At 45.5% G+C, this 20,499-nt stretch overlaps 1 protein-coding gene across 1 annotated transcript in view; it reads right to left on the bottom strand.

Moving 5' to 3' along the window:
• Window positions 1-20,499, bottom strand: part of LOC123998797 (autism susceptibility gene 2 protein-like) — a 505,895-nt gene that overhangs the window by 295,641 nt on the left and 189,755 nt on the right.

The following is a 20,499-nucleotide window of genomic DNA, read 5'->3' as shown; positions in this document are numbered from 1 at the left end:
AAGAGGGGCTGTACTCTCACTCGCTCTTTCTGACTGAACTACACAGGTAGCATTTTTTAACTAGGAAAGTCAGTTAAGAACAAATTCTTATTTACAATGACGGCCTACCCTGGCAACGCTGGGACAATTGTGCACCGCCCTACGGGACTCCCAATCATGGCCGGATGTGATACAGCCTGGATTCGAACCAGGGACTATAGTGACGCCTCTTGCAATGAAATGCAGTGCCTTAGACCACTGCGTCACTCGGGAGCCCAAAATCCGTAACTGGTTCCAGAATAGCAGGATTTATTGAAAGGGCACAGGGTAGAGGGGGACGCCTTAAGAGCCTTTGAATTAAACGTATAATTAAAATGAAAACATTCCCTTCTCTGTAACCATTAGCAGTATGAAAGGAATTCTTTCAGAGGGAGAACACTGTGGTGGGCGAAAGGCTGTGAACCAGGTTGAGTGCTGAGTGTGATAAGAGAGAGCTGGAGAACTGGGAGATGCCTGATGGGCCTGAGGAGGGGAGCAGGGAAGAGAACTAGGCCACACAAGACAGCCTGGCTGGAGGGAACACAAGCACGTGGAGATAAACACACACACACACAGACAGAGAGAGAGCTCCACACACAGAGGCTCTGGCATGTGTGATAGCACTAATTACCTCCAACACACTTTTCCTCCACAAAGAGACTGAGCCTTTTCCTTACCCTTTTTTGTAAAAGGCCAATTCCTCTGATGGGAGTTTGAACATTTGCAGAGCAGAGGGGGGAAGTATATCCCGGGCATGCACACACAGTAATAGAGCCCTGAAGAAAGGGCATGGGAAGAAGGGAGGGACGGCACTGTGCACCGTTTATGCCCCAGTCTGCAGGTCGTTCATCAAAACATGTTGACCTATAATATTCATTAAGCAAGCAGGGTCCCTGCTGGCAGCACTGTGCATCTCTCTTACGCACACACACAAAATGGGGACACACGCGCATGCGTACACACACACACACACACACACACACACACACACACACACACACACACACACACACACACACACACACACACACACACACACACACACACACACACACACACACACACACACACACACAGGTAACTGACAAAATAATGGAAACAATGACAGATAGAAAGTATATTGAAAGCATGTGCTTCCACACAGGTTTGGTTCCTGAGTTAATTAACCAATTAACATCCCATCATGCTGGCTATGCCCCCATGGCATGACAATGCCCGCATTCACAGGGTACGAGGGGTCACTGAATGGTTTGATGAGCCTGAAAACGATGTGAACCATATGTCATGGCCGTCTCAGTCAACCCAGTTGAACACTTATGGGAGTTTTCCAGTAGCATCAACAAAACACCAAATGATGGAATTTCTTGTAGATGGTGTCGCATCCCTCCAATAGAGCTCCAGACACATGTAGAATCGATGCCAAGGTGCATTGAAGCTGTTCTGGCTCGTGGTCCAACGCCCTACAAAGACACTTTATGTTGTTTCCTTTATTTCTACATATTCTAACCACAGACCAATAAAAGTACTTCCACCTCCACCCATGTCTTACTTGTGTAATTGATTGAACAGCCATCTGCAGCACATGGAATGAAAGGGAATGATTGAATAGCTTTAAGGGCTTGTCTGCATTACCTTATCTCTTACAATGAAGTCCGACACATTGGACAGTAATTGTGTCCCAGTCTGTTTGAGTAAAATAGATTTAGATGAATCTAACAGTTCAAGTATCATCAAAATGACTGATGTCTATATGTGGAACAAACCGATTGCATTAGTACTGTACACTCCCCGGTCTCCATCGATCAGTAGAAAATATACTCTGTCCGTGAACTATTCAGTAAATTTACCTCAGAGAATAGAGTGAAGAACATCTCTAATAAAGCCACCGCAGTAAACCCAGATCATCTTTAAGGGGTATTACATGGCCAGACAGGAACCTAGTTATTACACAGTGATTTGCAAAATATCTCCCTTGGTTTGTTGTTCCCTTTCATTTCTCTTAAAGCTTCCTTAAATTACTTCAGAGAATGACGTGTTCTTTCAGAGGGGCAGATTCTTGGCCCGCTCAGTGGCGTAATGTACTCATCTCTTAACAGCGTGATTAATAGATGTGCTAAACCAAGGGAGGATATGCTAGTGGTCACAATAAATCAGCCCCATCAAAAAGCTGAGCTGAGATGTAATGACCTCCCAGTACAGATAAATCTGAGAGATGAACCAGTCTCTCTGTGTGTGTAGAGTAGAGACTAACAGTCCCTTCAGTTGGCATGTCATCCCAGTAGCAGTAGCAGCAAGCAGTGGCTCATCAGCATGGTCATGGTCCTCTCATTACTCTGGCATGTCATTTCACATTTCATCACTTCATTGCCTTTTTACTTGTTTCAGTTTCTTCTCCCGCAGTGCATGGCATGGCATGGGTGTAGTCAGAGAGGGTGTGTGTGTGTGTGTGTGTGTGTGTGTGTGTGTGTGTGTGTGTGTGTGTGTGTGTGTGTGTGTGTGTGTGTGTGTGTGTGTGTGTGTGTGTGTGTGTGTGTGTGTGTGTGTGTGTGTGTGTGTGTGTGTGTGTGTGTGTGTGTGTGTGTGTGTGTGTGTGTGTGTGTGTGTGTGTATTTCCCTTCGTCCATGTACGTGTAGCGTGTGTGTGTGTACACTATGTGCACATGCCTGTTCTGTGATTCTGTGCTCATGTAATAACAACATAAACACATGAATAAAGAGGCAAGCTGAAACATCGTTTGCATGACCTTATCCACATTGGGTAAAAATGTGCCCTACAGAAAGATAACTAGCAAACAGACGGTTTTAATATTCCAGAGGCTAATTTCACAACATATAAAACACAGCAATACATTAGCATCTAATGAAACATTTAAACTACTAGTATGTGCATCTGCCATTGATTTCAACACATTGAGGTCTTGTCTTCCCTCAATCTGTTCCGTGTTAGGGGGGAAACCCCACCTTCCCCTCTGCCTGAATTTATTGAAGTATAGAATTAAAACAACTGTTTTCAATCAGCAGTCAGAGTGATTCTTCAGCAGAGAACAGCCTAAATAAAACCTCCACACTATCATCATCTTAATCAAGCTGCTATATCTCCCCATGTGATACAGTAATAAAATGAGTCATATTCCCCCAAATCTAAACTATATAGAAACCTCCATTCTGTAGTTTTAATGTATTTGTACTCACACTGAACTAAATAGCCATACTAACGCCAAAAGGTAACACTTATAGAGTATAGAGTCACGAAAGGAGATGGGTGCCACTTACAAAGCAGATAACCTTGCTTATAGAAGGAGCTTGAATCAATAGAAGGCGAACTTAAACTGAATGCTTTTATTTCTGTATTTCTGGTAATGGCAGCAGAGTGGAGAAAGTGCTATTAATCTATTCAAACCTGACCTGGACAATACACCAGCGCTTTTCTACTTAAGAATTTTCAGGGGAAGAAATACCTCCCTTTAAAGGGATACTTTGGGATATTTCGGGATTTTGGAAACGAGGCCCATTATCTACTTCCCCAGAGTCAGATGAACTCATTGTTATGTCTCTGCATGCAGTTTGAAGGAAGTTGCTAACTAGCACTAGAGCAATTGTTAACCTGGAACATGCGTTCCAGTCATTGCGCTAACGCTAGTTAGCATTAGCTCACGAAACTACCTCTAACTTCCTTAATACTGGACGCAGAGACATAAAAATGGTATCCACATCTGACTCTGGGGAAGTAGAAACCCCTTTAAGAGGCCTTTTGCACATTAGAAGGGAGGTTGGAAAACAGCCTTTGAAGATTTTTACAGGATTATTGTTAACACGTGTAGTCAATTATTTCCTCTGCCCACTTAGCGAAAAGTGCGTTGCCAGTGCTGCCTAGGAATTTTACAGGCGTACTGACCTATTCCCAAGGGCTCCTCTAGCAACTGAATGTAATCAAACACAAAAAGTGAGCCCTGCTTAACGTGTTAAACCACACAGGCCATTTTTAACAGAGCAATACACAACCCACCCCCTAGCCATCAACCTCCATCCTCCCTCCCAAAAAGTGTGAAAGCTGGGCTCGGATTTCTATGCTAGCCTCTGTGGGATTCCATTGCTATCAGCTCCTGTTTTCCCTGAGTTATGCACAACAGCAGCTGCGGAACTCGGCGGTAATAAAACCTGGAACAATTTAAGGGCTTTTATTGTTGTTCTGCGGTCGGCTTTTAGTACAGCTAACCTGTCCTCTCTGGATCCCTCCCACCGCCAGTAGAGAATCCCACCAGGCCTGCAATGAAAGAGGATCTCATTTACCTAAAAGCGCTTATAAATGTTTAATTTGCTTTAACAAGTTACAAGTCGCTCATTCTGGAAGTTTTACTGCTGCTTTGCACTGAGGGAGGACCATGAAAGTTTTATAGATAATCCACTAGCTAGCTCGGGCTGCTTATAATAAACGCTCTATTTTCTGCTGTACTGACAAATCCCTTTGGTTTACAGTGACTATGCTTTGAGCAGTGACATGCAGTCAGGGTAGACAGGGTCAGCTGCACCTCACTGACTCTTTACACCTGCTTCTCAAGATCACCCACTCACTTACACACCCTTACATAACAACACACAGCACATTACCATCTTCTTTATAATACTCTTTATGACTTAGTGTTTAAAAAAAATACATGTCTTGATATTGTGTCTTTTTTATAAATGTATATTGCATCGTTGAGTACTTGCAATTTTTTGTTTAGTTATTTTCTTACTTATTTTTTGTTATTTAATTTTTATTTGATCATTTGTTTGACTTTTGAACATTTGTTCTTTTTGGGGGGGCGGGGCATTACAGTGCAATTGTATTTTTGGGGGGTATATAATTGAACTTATTTCATGAGTTATTTTATGGAAGGGGGTTTGGGAATATTTTTAATGTATGTCTTGGCTTATCTTGTACACTTCTTTCATTAGAGATGTTGCTTTATAATTTAACTTTTGAACACTTTTCATTTTTTGACAAATAAATCCATGTTTATATAGTAAACACTTGCCCTTTCCTTGATTTGGTGACAGAGCACCCATTTTATTTGCTAAAACTGCAGGAAAGGTGCCAGGGTCTTCATTCCTTCCCATCCATTCAAATTGCTGACACGCACAGCCGTTCCTGACTACATTCACTTGATGGACAGGGTCACCATATGCCTCGTTGCTTTGCCTAGCTTCATTCATTACATTGAGACAATTTCATATTTTACACATGCGTATTGCCTAAACATGTTGTGTGGGTGTGTCTACATCCCCTTAAAACTATTAATGGAACAAAATGCATGTCAAAGGCCTAGAGTATGTTCATATTCTGCATAGTCCAAAAACACAGAAATTATGATATTCATAGCAATAATCACTGTCTAAGCATAGGGGGATGAGAGACTACATTTCCCATCAGCCCCATGGTGAGGCCCAGCCCCATAGTGTGTCACCTTTGGACTAGCAGCAGACAATAGCAGTTGGAAACAGTCAGGAACGGTTAACCCACTGCAAACTGTTCCCGACGAGAACGTCACGTGAAAGCGGGACACGGGTTGTCAGGGCCTGTAAGGAGCTGATTCAGCGTCCTCCGTCATCGTTCTGACAGCAGCTGTGTGGCAGCGCGGAACTGGCGCTAACCAGAGTGGCCCGGGCCAGACCCTGTGTTTGGCTCTGAGGCATGAGCGTTCTGACTGCCCCAGACAAGCGTCCTCCATCCCCCCACCTCCCCCCTGTCCATAGCCACCTACAAGTCAAAGCCTGTCATTGGACATCAGGGTTCACTGGGGTCCGACTGCCCTCATTTGTTTAGTTAGTTTGTGTGTGGTATATAGAGGTCATGGGAAGTCACAGTTGAAATAACACTTAATACATCCATCAATGTCTCTGTTACACAACACAACCATATATATTTTCCCTCATAATGTCCGAATTGACATATTTGTGATTATTGGCATATTTTGGCCAATACTTCTGTACTGGCTATGGCAATGTTTCCTAGATGTCATTATAGCTAGCGACTCGGGAGAACAGAAACAGTAGTTTTCATCCGTGTCTATCGTTTCCGCGGGGTGCTGTGCGATCGCCATGGAAATGCTCCATTTCACTCTTATACCTCTCAGCCGTTATCATGCTCAAGTGGATGCCACGACCTCTGGCGACTTTGTCAGACATGATTTTTGTGGTGGCAGGAGGCCTAATGCACCCTGAGGACGGGCTTAGGCCACAGAGCAGGATCACAGTCTCTCTGTGGTGGAATGTGATTCTTCACAGCAATGGAGCCTCTGAGGACTAGAGGGGCTAACCACAGCACCCTGTAGGCATGAGCATTCTGAGGGGAAGATAGAGGAAGAGTTGGGGGGTAGGAGGATGGAGGATGGTAAAACTTGCTTAAAAGTGCTGCCTTGATCACATCAGTCATACTATGGGCCATTTACTCAACCACAGAGCTGGGGGTGGGGTAGGGGGGTGGTGGAGGTATGGTAGGCTTGAGGCGGCATTTATATACAGACATAAATCTGGGATCTATGACGACATTACATACAAATCAATATGCTTTTAACATCCATCCTCTCTGCAGTTGCATCGCAATCACCTTTTTCCCTCTTCGTACAAATGGCCATATAATGCTGTAGCCTGCTGCATTGAGTTATGGGGACAATTCCCAGATTTAATAATGAACTGAGTGGTGCAAGGTGGTGGAAGGATGGAAGGAGGGAGGGGTGGTAGGAGGAGAATAAGATCAGCGGGAGACCTCAACTCTCTCAGACCATATCAGAACACCTTGTTATAGGACACCATGTGGCAATAAAATACACCCCCCCCTTTTCCCACATTAAACATATCCAGCTCCCCTTCCCTCCGTGGCTACAGTAGCATCCCCCTAGGCTCTAAGGGAGGAAGGACAGAGAGAGGAGACAGAAAATGAGCAAATGAGAGGGGGAGGGAGGCGAGACAGAAGTAGAGAGGAGTGTGGGACGACATAAGAGAGAGGAAAGAGAGAGACAGAGAGCAAGTTGAGAGAGACGCGAGAAGCCTTCCCAGAGCACAGCAGCTGCACAGAGAGAGAAGCCCGAGACCTTCAGCTGCTCAACCGAGCGCTTATCACCACATAACTATTCATCAAAGAAATTTGTGTGCAATTAATTACATTATTCCCGAGCGCCCCCCCATCCGTGCCACCGGGTCGTTACTCCAATATCAGCTTTCAGCTAGTCATCTCACTAAGCCACAGCCTCAGTGCCAAGTCACAGCTAGGTCTCAGAGCTGCCTGGCCAGCCTCAATGAAGAGTGCTGCTAGGAGGGAAAAAAAAAAAGGCCTCCTCTCTCTCCTCTCCTATCGGCTTGCAGGAGGCTATCATTTCTCTTTCTTATTGCCATTTATTTCCCCCCAGGAATTCACTGCCAGTATATTGGCAGGCCTTCCAGTAGATGGAGGCAATGAAATTTAGCGCGGACACTTAACACCGGTTCAAGCCTTGTGCGCAGCTCATATGTGGCGGTAATATGATAAACAAACGCTTCCAGTTTGGAGAAAGAGGACTTTTTAATGTTACAGAAATAGAGCACTGAGTGCTGGAACTGCATGGAGCTGTGGCTGCAGTTAAGAAGATGGAAAATGCACAACCGGAGCCCTTCAGAGGTGGGGAAGAAGATATACAAATCATTTTTTAGCTAAATGTCAGAGTGAGTGTGCTGTCGCCTGGCTCCTGCTATTAAGGAGAGAGGATCTAAATGGGTGATCGCAGTACCATTATAGGACCCTAAGGCATGGCTAGCTCCCAGCCTGGATGTTATGCAGCAAATAAGACAAGAAAAACGGTATAAAGGGATATTAATTTAAAACGATTCCATTCAAACCTTTAAGAGGAAAGTTCACACAATAAACATACCATTTGTGTCCATTAACAGGAAATGTCCAGCTGGTTGAGAGAATGCCAAGAGTGTGCAAAGCTTTCATTAAGGCAAAAGGTGACTACTTTGAATAATCTAAAATAAAACATATATTTGGATTTGTTTAACACTTTTTTGGTTACTAAATAATTCCAAATGTGTTATTTCACAGTTTTGATGTCTTCACTATTATTATACAATGTAGAAAATAGTCAAACAAAGAAAAACCTTTAGGTGAGTCAAAACGTTTGACTGGTGCTGTACATGTAGCCTACATGACTAGTACTACAGACTAGATATGAACTAAAGTCACACTGCAATCAATAACAGGTCTATAAATACACAACACGTTGCTGTGGGTAAGTAACAGCGTGTACAATGCCGCCAGTCAGTCACACCCTTTGGCTTCAGGGCACAGCAGTGAGAGTGGTGTGATTAGGTCCTGGCAGGCTGACACTTGTCCCTCATTGACCTGTGACCCCTGGTACAGCGAGCCAGGAGGGCTGTTAAGGACAGCAGAGATGAGCTGAGATAATCTGATCTCCAATCAGCAGGTGGACGTGACCTCTATGAAACAGGATGCCGGCCTATCAGCGTACAGGTCAGAAGCCCTGGCCTGTTTTGGTTGGCCGCGGTTCAAACGAACGAAAAAGCAGAGCGTCTCACCTTACCCGTGTTTGGCTCGCCTGAGCTGCAGGCTGGGGGATTAGAGAGACTATAAAATCTATAATATAAGGTTCCCCTTTGGCTGGCCGACAGGGTGCCTGTCCAAGGTCGCTGCTATCACTAATCCCCTGTTATCAACATCTTCATTTAGCCGCCTTGTCTACTATTAGACGGCCATAAAACAAGATGGTCCCAAAGGGACCAATGTATTAACAGGAGCAGAGCCAAGAGTAGACTTGGCTTATTCTACTTTAGAGGAGAACTACTCAGCAACACAGCATCTGTTTATACTTTCTTATCAGCTTGGTTCAAATGTGACAGGCACACTAGAGCTGCAAACAGGATGCTAGCCAGCAAGAACTCTCTGACCTATTAGCATGACTTACTGACTTGTATTGACCTCGTGTGAGATCAGGTTAGCGCAGCAGCAGAGTAGACAGCAGAGTAGACAACAGTCACAGTGATCCAGAATCAACACAACTAAATGATGATCCAGGATCAAAGACAACATCAAGGTTAACTGGCCTCATGAATCCATAAGTGGAGGAGTCATAAGTGGAGGAGTCATAAGCCAATAAGAGCAGGCTTGTCTGAGCAGCCCAGATTGTTGTTCCAGAAGTTTCACACCTCCCCAGTGAGCTGGCTACCTCACATACTTGGCTGTAATCAGCTGAGCCAGTCACCATACTGAACATTCTGCAAGCTCCACAAGCCAGCGTCAGCCAGCGACCTGTGACATCTGAGCTATGGCAAGTCAAGAAGGTCAAGTGCTAGGCTATATGAGTACAAATATATATAAATAAACATCTTACAAGAGGTGGACCCTTTTGTGAATATAATGTAGCTACACGTCAGGAATGACTCAGACATGTACACTATAACATACACTGTTCCAAACGCATAATACAAGTTAGCCTAGATGACTAAGGGATATGATCATTATTATTACAATGTAATAGCATTAACAGTGCTCTCATTCCCCTATGATCCCATCAGGCCATAAAAGTGCAGCTGGAATGTGGACATAATGGAGTAGAAACAGACAGTCGGTGGAGGGGAAATGCCACGCTTGTTTAACTTGAATAGCTACCTGGTTTCAGCAACTAGGCAATGTACCGGACAACCAGTTCAATGAGTGATCCTTTCAAAGAGGATGAGAACATTGTCATTCTATTTCTCCCCAGCAGTGACAACTATCTCCAACCATCCAAAATAAACAGTGATTTCTTTATCCCAGGTTCCCCCAGTATTGTGAAACGGAGGACTCCGCCGCCGAACACCGAAGAGAATCAGTTCCGTCTTTATGATTTACACGGTGATAAAAATAGCTACCTTCCACCCGAGACCTGTCAGCACCTACCAGTGGCAAGGCAGCTGGCACAAATAGCTTCCCCACCTGTGTCCAAGCCATATTACTACACACAGGGGACCTGTTACATTTCAGCCCAGTTCCACATCATTAGGCACGAAAAGGGACTATTTAAGTCCTCAGCACCGCTCGTATTTATGTTGAGACTTAAATCTAGATTGAAATCTTGTAATTTTTTCTATCCTTCCTCCTTCTCCCCAAGAGTGTTTAGTGATCTTGGCAGAACAAAATAATGACTCCGTGACCCTCTTTGTGAAGTGTGCCCCCGCTCTGTTTTTGTTTTGGTCTGGGCTTCCTATTCCAAGTAATGGACTTCCTTCAAACCATAAATCACACTTATGTCGCTCCTTTTCATCTGTAGTTTTTGCGCTCTGCCATGTTTTGTTTAGTGTACCACATTTTTGTTAGTGTAATGCTTGGTGATTACAACCAGACAATGCAAGCCATCTTCCTTCTCCGCCTCTGAAAGGCTCTTTTACAGGCTCTTAAGGCCACAAATGTCAACCACAGGAAGGCAATTATGAGAGTAAAATTACTTCCCTACTGTTATCCATCTATTCTGTGAGCCAGGGGAATGGTTAAAAGCCACCATGTAATGGGGAACAGTTAGCGTTTTCTCCTGGCCCCCAGCCAAGGCTACTAACTTTGCTATTAAAGGCCCCGACAAGCTTTGTCAATGCAATCTGCTGAATGCCTTGAGTGACACACGATCGATATTCTCCACTTTCCCGGGTCATCATCGATGACAGAGGCCTAAGTAATAATACAGCCCTCGCTGCCTCCTCTATCTTAAATGCTTCCCCTGCCACAATATTTCTTTTTTGTCTCAGGGCTTGTGAGCTACATTTTCTTGCCGATCGAAAGAGGAAGATACGGAGGGTGAAAAGGGGGAAGAGGGGGGTCTGAGGAATTACTATGTGTCTAGATTGATGCTAGCCAGGGAACAAGCTTGGCAGGTTGAGGGGGGAGGAGGAGGCAGTGGGGGGAGGGGAGCTCAGATAAATAAAAAATGACTGGCTGCCGAGTTGTAATCTGCCAGCACCGAGCCCCCTGTAGCAACAAGCCAAATGAAAAAGCACACTGACAGGCAGGAGAGATGGAGGGCCTGCGGTAGATTGCAGGAAGAGAGGGAGGGCACAGGGGAGGGAGGGAAAGGGGAGAGAGAGGCATGCAGAGGGATAGAGAGAGAGGATGCAGGCAGACAAATAGAGATTGTGAGGAGACATTTATTTTTGTTTGTTCCTGTGCATGAAGGTGTCAGGGAGCTGGGAGAGAAATGTGGCATGTGTTTGCAGGCAGTAAATAAAACACGCACGCACGCACGCACGCACGCACGCACGCACGCACGCACGCACGCACACACACACACACACACACACACACACACACACACACACACACACACACACACACACACACACACACACACACACACACACACACACACACACACACACACACACACACACACACACACACACACACACACACACACAAGCTGGAGTACATAATGCATCCATTACATTTTCTAATAAGCTCGAATGTAAACATTAGCAGTTAACCGTGTTTCATTACCCATCAAGCGCTGTTAATTAGACTGAAAATGTGTTATTTATATGTCTGGGCTGGTGTGTGCAGGAGAGCATGTAAAGCTAACATAATGTGCCATTTTAACATTATTAATGCCATTTTCACCTTTTGACAGACAGATAAACTCACGCACGAGCGCGCGCACACACACACACACACACACACACACACACACACACACACACACACACACACACACACACACACACACACACACACACACACACACACACACACACACACACACACACACACACACACACACAGTAAAAGGCAGTTGTCCTCCCCTCAACTAGCAGGTGGATCACACTCCCAACATCAAAACCCAACACAAGAGCTCCACCTACTGCAAGTGCCTTTTCTGCAGCCTGGCCTCCTATGTTAGGCTCCCGGGTGGCGCAGCGGTCTAAGGCACTGCATCGCTAGAGGCGTCACTACAGACCCTGGTTCGATCCCGGGCTGTATTACAACCAGCTGTGATTGGGAGTCCAATAGGGCAGCACACAATTGGCCCAGCGCCGTCCGGGTCAGGGGAGGGTTTTGCCAGGGTAGGCCGTCATTGTAAATATGAATTTGTTCTTAACTGACTTGCCCAGTGAAATGAAGGTTACATGTTAAGACAGTCTAACCCTGGGAAAACAGTGTTCCTCTAAGACAAAGCAGAGACGGTCTGCTACTGATGTAAGACAGGCAGCAAAGACAGCAAAAAAAGACAAACTTATACAGTACCCATTGTAGATAATCTCCCAGTAACCTTCTCTCATTGGACATGAAGGTTTGTAGGCCAGGAGGCTCTGTGATACAGACATGGGTAAGGAGGTTGGGTGTAGACTGGCCTGAAGTCTGGCTGCATGGCGGATGCAGTGCCAGAAGTCAGATGGCTGTGAAGCCCCAGGTATTAGTGTGGAAGCCTCTCGCCTGTTAAACAGGGGCTAGGTGTGTGTGTGTGTGTGTGTGTGTGTGTGTGTGTGTGTGTGTGTGTGTGTGTGTGTGTGTGTGTGTGTGTGTGTGTGTGTGTGTGTGTGTGTGTGTGTGTGTGTGTGTGTGTGTGTGTGTGTGTGTGTGTGTGTGTGAGAGAGAGAGAGAGTGTGTGTGTGGAGCAGGGCATGGGAAAGGTCTGACTGACTGCCACACCACACTGTCTGCCTGCTGGCCTGAATACACAACCACCTTCCTATCCCTAATGATAAGGCAAGGTCAGTCTTATGCAGGCACAGCGACCCTCTACAGAGGAGAAACAGAAGGACAGACTGGCATTGTCATCAGGATCTCAACAGTTAAACAATGGAAGTTCACATCAGGCACATCCCAACCACAGGGAGCAGACAGTCACCAGACACAGAGCAAACAATCTGCCTGCACGACCATCCATAACACAACACATATCTTGAGGAAGAAAGCATATTTATAAATCACTTGCACACAGGGGAGGGCTGATGATCTTACAATAGCAAAGAAAACAACGCTGTTCTTTTTCCTATGAGAATGATCCATATTTCTGTGTCCGTCTGGCTCTCTCTGGTAATCCACTGCTTTTATGTTCTTTCCCCAGCAGCAGACACACACAGTGCACAGCAAAGCCAGGCAACAGGGGCCTGCCTGCATGCTGGAGGTCTGCAAAGGCAACATTTCCCCCACCCCTCTTTTTCATTTGCAGACCTGCTGCTCACTGTTGGACTGTCACAGAGAAAAGCTATCTTCCCCACAGCATGGCGGCTGTTCCAGGGCCACGCCGATCTGCACCGCCCTGCATGCCAATGCCACCACACCACTTCCTGCTCCCCCGCTGGGCTATTGAGGAAATATCAGCTGATACCGAATCATTTGTCTCCCTCATGCAGCTCGGCCCCCAGTCGCGCCACGGTGAAAGGGGGAGACATGGGAGGACCATCTGCCTATCTTACAGGGAAACACTGGGGAATTATTTGTGTAACCCCAGCGTGGTAATTTTGGTGAAAGCACAGATCAATATATAAAATGGCCGTCTCCACGGGACCAGTTTGTTAAGGAACATGTGCTTCTCAGCTCAGGGGTTTATTATTACTTTTGCTCATGGCATTCTTTTTCCAGAACTGAAATGGGGCATAATCATTTTAAATGGAGTCATTCTGTAGCATAAGAACCACCACGGCACTGATGGCTGTGAAGCCCCAGAAGTCAGATGGCTGTGAAGGCCCAGAAATCAGATGGCTGTGAAGCCCCAGAAGTCAGATGGCTGTGAAGTCCCAGAAGTCAGATGGCTGTGAAGCCCCAGAAGTCAGATGGCTGTGAAGCCCCAGAAGTCAGATGGATGTGAAGCCCCAGAAGTCAGATGGCTGTGAAGTCCCAGAAGTCAGATGGCTGTGAAGTCCCAGAAGTCAGATGGCTGTGAAGCCCCAGAAGTCAGATGGCTGTGAAGCCCCAGAAGTCAGATGGCTGTGAAGTCCCAGAAGTCAGATGGTTGTGAAGCTTCCTTGTCTCCAGGATGAGTGTTACATAAACACTGGCTGAGCCAGGGATCACAGGCTTATCAGTGCAGCCTTGTTATTGCTGGCCAATCCACACATATTTCTCAGCTCAAATCAATTGCACAGCCATTAAAACTAAGCCAAAGAGACAATCCTCTGGTAATTAAAGGCTGTTGTCGTTAATGAGCAGTAAAAACACTGATAACCTGCATCTCAAGACCTTGTCCACCATACTGGCTGATTAGATAAAGCTGGGACTGTGGTGGATGGATTAGCAGGGGGAGATGACAAGCGGTTTGGGAATGGTGGCAAAGAATGTGGTGTATGTGTGTGTGTGTCTGTGTGTGTGTGTCTGTGCGTGTGACCTCACTATTATCTAATCAGTACTAATCCACAAGTAAGAATTTACACTGATAACCAATGCGAAGACAAAATGTTGCAGACTAATGGTGCTCAGGCTAATCATATCATTTATAACTACAAGAGTGATGTTGTTTCAAGGATATCTATGTGATAATGAAGTACTGTAGGCTACATCAAAGTTATTACCACAGATGGAACAGCCGTTTGCAATCATGAAGTCCAACATGAACCCAAGAGGTCAAGACCTCTGGTCATGCTAGTCACAACATTGAACTCATCAAAGCCATACGTTCACTTTGAAATCTTACCAATGAGACATACTGTACCAATGATTTCTAAGACAAATGTTAAATGGAGATCGTTGTGAACAAGACACTCTTTCATGTAGGTTGCTGTTTACTAACTAGACACACAACTCTTTCAAGGCGGGGATACCTTGTTAGTGGACTACACACTAGAACCTCCAAAATGCCCATGGTCAGTTATGTAACTCTGAGGAACTGCTTACAGCATTCTTATTTAACAAAGTAATTCATTATTGAAGAGTATTATTCATGCACACACACACACACACACACACACACACACACACACACACACACACACACACACACACACACACACACACACACACACACACACACACACACACACACACACACACACACACACACACACACACACACACACACACACACACACACACACACACACACACACACACACGTTCCAAAGCAGTTGTTTTATGAATTATGGAGAAGTGTGCTGGATGCAAATGAGAAACAATACTATGTTTATTTTCAACCCAAAAGCCACAGAAGAAGCACTAAAGCAGAAAAACAAGCCATGCTGGGTGCAAACTTAAAAGTGTCGGAGCGTTAGGGGGTTTGGGTGGTGGAGAAAGAATGCTTTTATTTCCTTCAAGTCTCTCTCGCTCACCCCTGGAGAGCAAGTGTGAGCAACAGTACAAGGCTAAAACAACCAACTACTGTACCCAGAATACTTCTGACGTTTTCAAACTACGCCTTTTTCCTTTGCATCTGTCTTCTTTTCATTATCCCACTTTCCCAGTGTGTGCTATAGCCTATATAGTTAAATGTACACTGTCATGAGCATATACACAACAGTGTATTTTCACAGGGCCGATTGTGTGCTATCAAGCCAGGCACAAGAGAGAATGTCAAAATTCCCGTGAGCAGAATTTTAAGCACACATGTAAATCATTTAGCACTCCCTGGCTGAACAGAGAGACTGACACAGAATGTGAGAGAGCTCAGTTCTCTCTTATGTAAGCATCACACTGCCTCTTCCCTCTGTCCCAGAAGAATGAGTGTTTTTCTATTCCAGAGCTCATTTCCTAACACCACAGAAGCCTGCAGAGAGGGAGCGGCTTCAGTCAAACTCTCCTCTCATGCAGGGAGCTCTACCAAGCAGCAGCAGACATGTTACCCTACTGATGACCTGCAGGTGGTGCTACATGACAACACGTCAAGAGGAAAGGAGTGGAGGAGCTGGAGAGGAAATGGAGAAAAGCAGAATAGAGGGGAAAGGAAGAAAGGAATACAGGATGGAGGAAATGAATGGAGGTGGGGAGTAATAAACTACTTTCTGACATGTCTTTCTCGAATCACAACCTGCATGGCCTTTCATTTATGGGTGTGCTTAGTGGAAGGTCCCATAGTTCGCACCCACACACACATGTACACAAAGACACCCACACACACACTCAGTGTGATTTCATAAGGCCTAAGGCAGCGCTAGAGGCATGAAAGGAGAGGGCAGTGAAGTGACCTACAAGGGCAGAAGGCAGTACAAAATGCACAATGTTTGTATTATGTAGCTTGAGCATTTGTATAGAACACTGCCTGTGGGTGAACAGAATGAGTGAGTGAGTGAGTGAGTGAGTGAGTGAGTGAGTCTGTCAATTTGTATGCCTACCTAAAATGTATTCCACATATTCTGACATAAACACTGTCTACCCCGCCTCTCCAAAATACAGTACTGTAATCAAAACATCAAATCAAATGCTATTTGTCACATGCTTCATAAACAACAGCTGTAGATTAACAGTGAAATGCTTACAGGCCCTTCCAAATAATGTAGAGAGAAAAATATAGAAACGTGAGGAATAAATAAATACACAATGGCTGCATTCCAAACACATAAAAGACCCTCCCTCCTCTCCCCTCCAACACGTTTGATGACATATCATGACGTATGATGAGTTTCCACTTGCAGGGCGAGGGAAGAATTAGTCCATTTTAAATTTCCCACCTTTGCCCGGAGAATTCGTCACTCGTTCATCCCACGGTTGTGTTTCCAGTCATCTTGGAATCACCGGTAACTCTTGTGTGTGCTTTATATGTGCTACAGTCAATTATGATTGCATTTCATATCTTGGCTAGAAGACAATGCTTCTACAGACATTGAATAGTAGCCATCCGACAATATCAGGTCATTCAAAAATGTCTGCCTTCTGAGGGGAAAGAGGCATTGTCGTGCCTTCTTCCTGGCTGTGTGGGTGTGTGTGGACCATGTTAATAGCTTAGTGATATGGACACCGAGGAACTTGAAGATCCACTACAGCCCCGTTGATGTGGATGGTGGCGTGCTCGGGGCCTCCATTTTCTGTAATCCAAGATCAGCTCTTTTGTCTTGCTGACGTTGAGGGAGAAGTTATTGTCCTGGCATCAGACTGTCAAGTTACTGACCTCTCTATAGGCGGTTTCATCGTCATTAGTGATCAATGATAGTGATGGAGTCATGCGTGGCCATGCAGACGTGCGTGAACAGGGAGTACACAGCATTTTCACATATGTGTTCGTCTTGTCCAGGGGGCAGAGGACAGTGTGGAGTGCAATAGAGATGGCATCATCTGTGGATCTGTTGAGGCAGTATGTGAATTGGAGTGTGTCTAGGGTGTCTGGGATGATGGTGTTGTCAGCCATGATCAGCCTTTGAAAGCATTTCATGGCTACAGATGTCAGTGCTACAGGGTGTTAGTAATTTAGACAGGTTACTTTGGCGTTCTTGGGCACAGGACCTATGGTGGTCTGCTTGAAACACGTAGGTATTACAGACTGGGTCAGGGAGAGGTTGAACGTGTCAGTGAATACACCCGCCAGCTGGTCAGCACATGCTCCGTGTACGTGTCCTAGTAATCCGTCTGGCCCCAAGGCTTTGTGAATGTTAACTGAGCGAGATCACACAGTCGTCCGGAACTGCTGATGCGCTCATGCATTACGTCCAATCGGCCTCACAACCGCAGACCATGTGTAACCACGCCAGTTCAGGACCTTCACATCTGGCTTCTTCACCTGCGGAATCGTTTGAGACCAGACACGCAGACAGCTGATGAAACTGTGGGTATGCATAACAAAATATTTTCTGCACAAACTGTCAGAAACCGCCTCAATGAAGCTCATGTCATCGCTCTGACCTGAGTGCAGTTTGGAGTCGTAACCGACTTCAGTGGGATAATGCTCACTTTCGATGGCCACTGGCACGCTAGAGAAGTGTGCCCTTCACAGATGAATCCCGGTGTCATCTGTACCAGGCAGCTGGCAGACAGTTTATATGGCGTTGTGTGTGAGCGGTTTGCTGATGTCAACATTGTGAACAGAGTGCCCCATGGTGGCGGTGGGGTTATGGTATTGACAGGCGTAAGCTACAGATACAATTGCATTTTATCGATGGCAATTTGAACGCACAGACATACTGTGACAAGATCCTGATGCCCATTGTAGTGCCATTCATCCACCGCCATCACCTCATGTTTAGGCATGATAATGCATGGCCCTATGTCGTGTAGTAGGATTTGATCTTAGTTCTCTATTGATGTTTTGCTTGTTTGAAGGCTCAGAGGTCGTAGCGGGATTTTTTACAAGCGTCCGGATAAGTGTCCTGCTCCTTGACAGTGGCAGCTCTAGCCATTGGCTCAGTGCAGATGTTACCTGCACACCATAGCTTTTGGTTGGGATATGTGCGTGTGGTCAATGTGTGGCTGATATCATCAATGCACTTGTTTTTTTCTCTCTCATTTTTTCTCCCCAATTTCGTGATATCCAATTGGTAGTTACAACTCCCGTAAGGACTCGGGAGAGGCGAAGGTCGAGAGCCATGCATCCTCCAAAACACAACCCAAACAAGCCGCACTGCTTCTTGACACAATGCCAATTTAACCCGGAAACCAGCCGCACCAATGTGTCGTAGGAATCACCGTGCACTGCGCTCGGCCCACCACAGGAGTCACTAGTACGCGATGGGCAAGGATATCGCTGCCGGCCAAACCCTCTACTAACCCGGACGACGCTGGGCCAATTGTGCACCGCCCCATGGGTCTCCCGGTCGCGCCAGGCTGCTACAGAGCCTGGACTCGAACCCAGAATCTCGAGTGGCACAGCTAGCACTGCGATGCAGTGCCTTAGACCACTGTGCCACTCGGGAGGCCCCGTCAATACAATTATTAATGAAGCTGGTGACTTCCTTAGTGTTATCGGATAAATCCTGGAGCAGTCCTGTAGCTTAGCATCAGCTTCATTGGGCCACTTCCTGTTAAAGTATCGTTCCTGGAAGTGTGCATAATTGAAGAGATATGTGAAAAACTCATTGAGGATTGGTTCTAAACAACGTTTGCCATGTTTCAGTCGTTATTATGGAGTTAATTTGGAAAAAAGTTTGGCGTTTGGATAACTGATTTTTATTTATTTTTGGTAGCCAAACGTGATGCACCAAACGGACCGATTTCTCCTGCACGAAAAATCTTTCAAGAAAAACTGAACCTCATTGAAAACATCCGATGTTTTTCAAAGGTAAATTATTTATTTGAATGTTTTTGCTGGTTTTTGTGAAAATGTTTCCTGCTGATGCTAACGCTAAATGCTACGCTAGCTATCAGTACTGTTACACAAATGCTAGTTTGCTATGCTTGAGAAGCATATTTTTGAAAATCTGAGATGACAGTGTTGTTAACAAAAGGCTAAGCTTGAGAGCTAGCATATTAATTTCATTTCATTTGCGATTTTCATGAATAGTTAACGTTGCGTTATGGTATTGAGCCTGAAGCTATGATTACGCTACCGGATCCGGCATGGCTCCATGCAAGAAGTTAAGACAAGTGTCTACAGAAGCGGTTCTGTTGCATAGGGTTGATGCCAGTGCTGCAGTTTGAATGCCTTACTTGCCTACATGGGCTTCTGCTGGAATACAATTGTGTTGAGCTGCTTCACACCACAGAGGAGAGAGGAGAGGGTGAGGCCGTGGAGTTTACTTCAGCTTGTAGCCCGGGGCCAGGCTGGGAATCAGTTCAAAAGACCTCCCCCATATAACTCTGAATATAAAAACACAGTGGACCTCTTAAACTTTTATCGCTAATAATTGATGAACACAAAGGTTCTCTTGAATTTTACATGTGAAAGACAATCTGACATTCTGAGGTTCATTGAATCTGAGCCTCCTCTCACCCACCCGCCCTCCTTTTCTCTCTCCACCCCCCTTCCTCTCTATCCCTCGCTGTCTCTCTCTCTCTCCTCTCTTCCTGCTCTCCATCTCCTCATAGGTTCCGGCTAATTACAGCGATTTTAGATAATTGTTATTGAAAACAGAAGAGCGGTGCGGCAGTGGTGCTTCACGAGTTGAGCTCCCTGGAGGGGAGGAGAAGCCCTGCATCATAATGACTACAATCAGGCCCGATGCCTTTGTTTTCCTCTCTACATGAAGGAGATGCTGCTAGGCACACACCACAACACACTCCAGTGCACTTCAGGATGAATATGACCAAGAGATAGAGAGCACAAGAACATCTCTCATCTCCTCTCTCTGAGGCATTCATGGATCAACAGGCATACAAGTGAGCATACAGACCTGCACCCAGAGACAGTGGCCTTTTCTTAATTAGATTTGCTAAACTCCTGCATCCTCTCTCCTCCGTCCTCCCTTTCTCTTTCGTCCTTTTGAAAATGTTCAAAGGTAATCGAGGAGAGGAGGCGAGGGAACATGGACGAAAAAGTGCTTGTATGAAATGAGACTCTCCTCTCCACTTGCAAGTCAGGTAAAGTACGCTGACAGGGGGTGGATACCAAAATAAATGTGTAAAGTGATAACAAACTAATGAAGTTAGCTGTGCAAGACATTTTATAGACAACAAAACAATATATAAGT

Source organism: Oncorhynchus gorbuscha, linkage group LG16 (assembly GCF_021184085.1).
Source record: "Oncorhynchus gorbuscha isolate QuinsamMale2020 ecotype Even-year linkage group LG16, OgorEven_v1.0, whole genome shotgun sequence".
NCBI lineage: Eukaryota > Metazoa > Chordata > Actinopteri > Salmoniformes > Salmonidae > Oncorhynchus > Oncorhynchus gorbuscha.
This window is presented reverse-complemented; position numbering and strand designations above follow the sequence as displayed.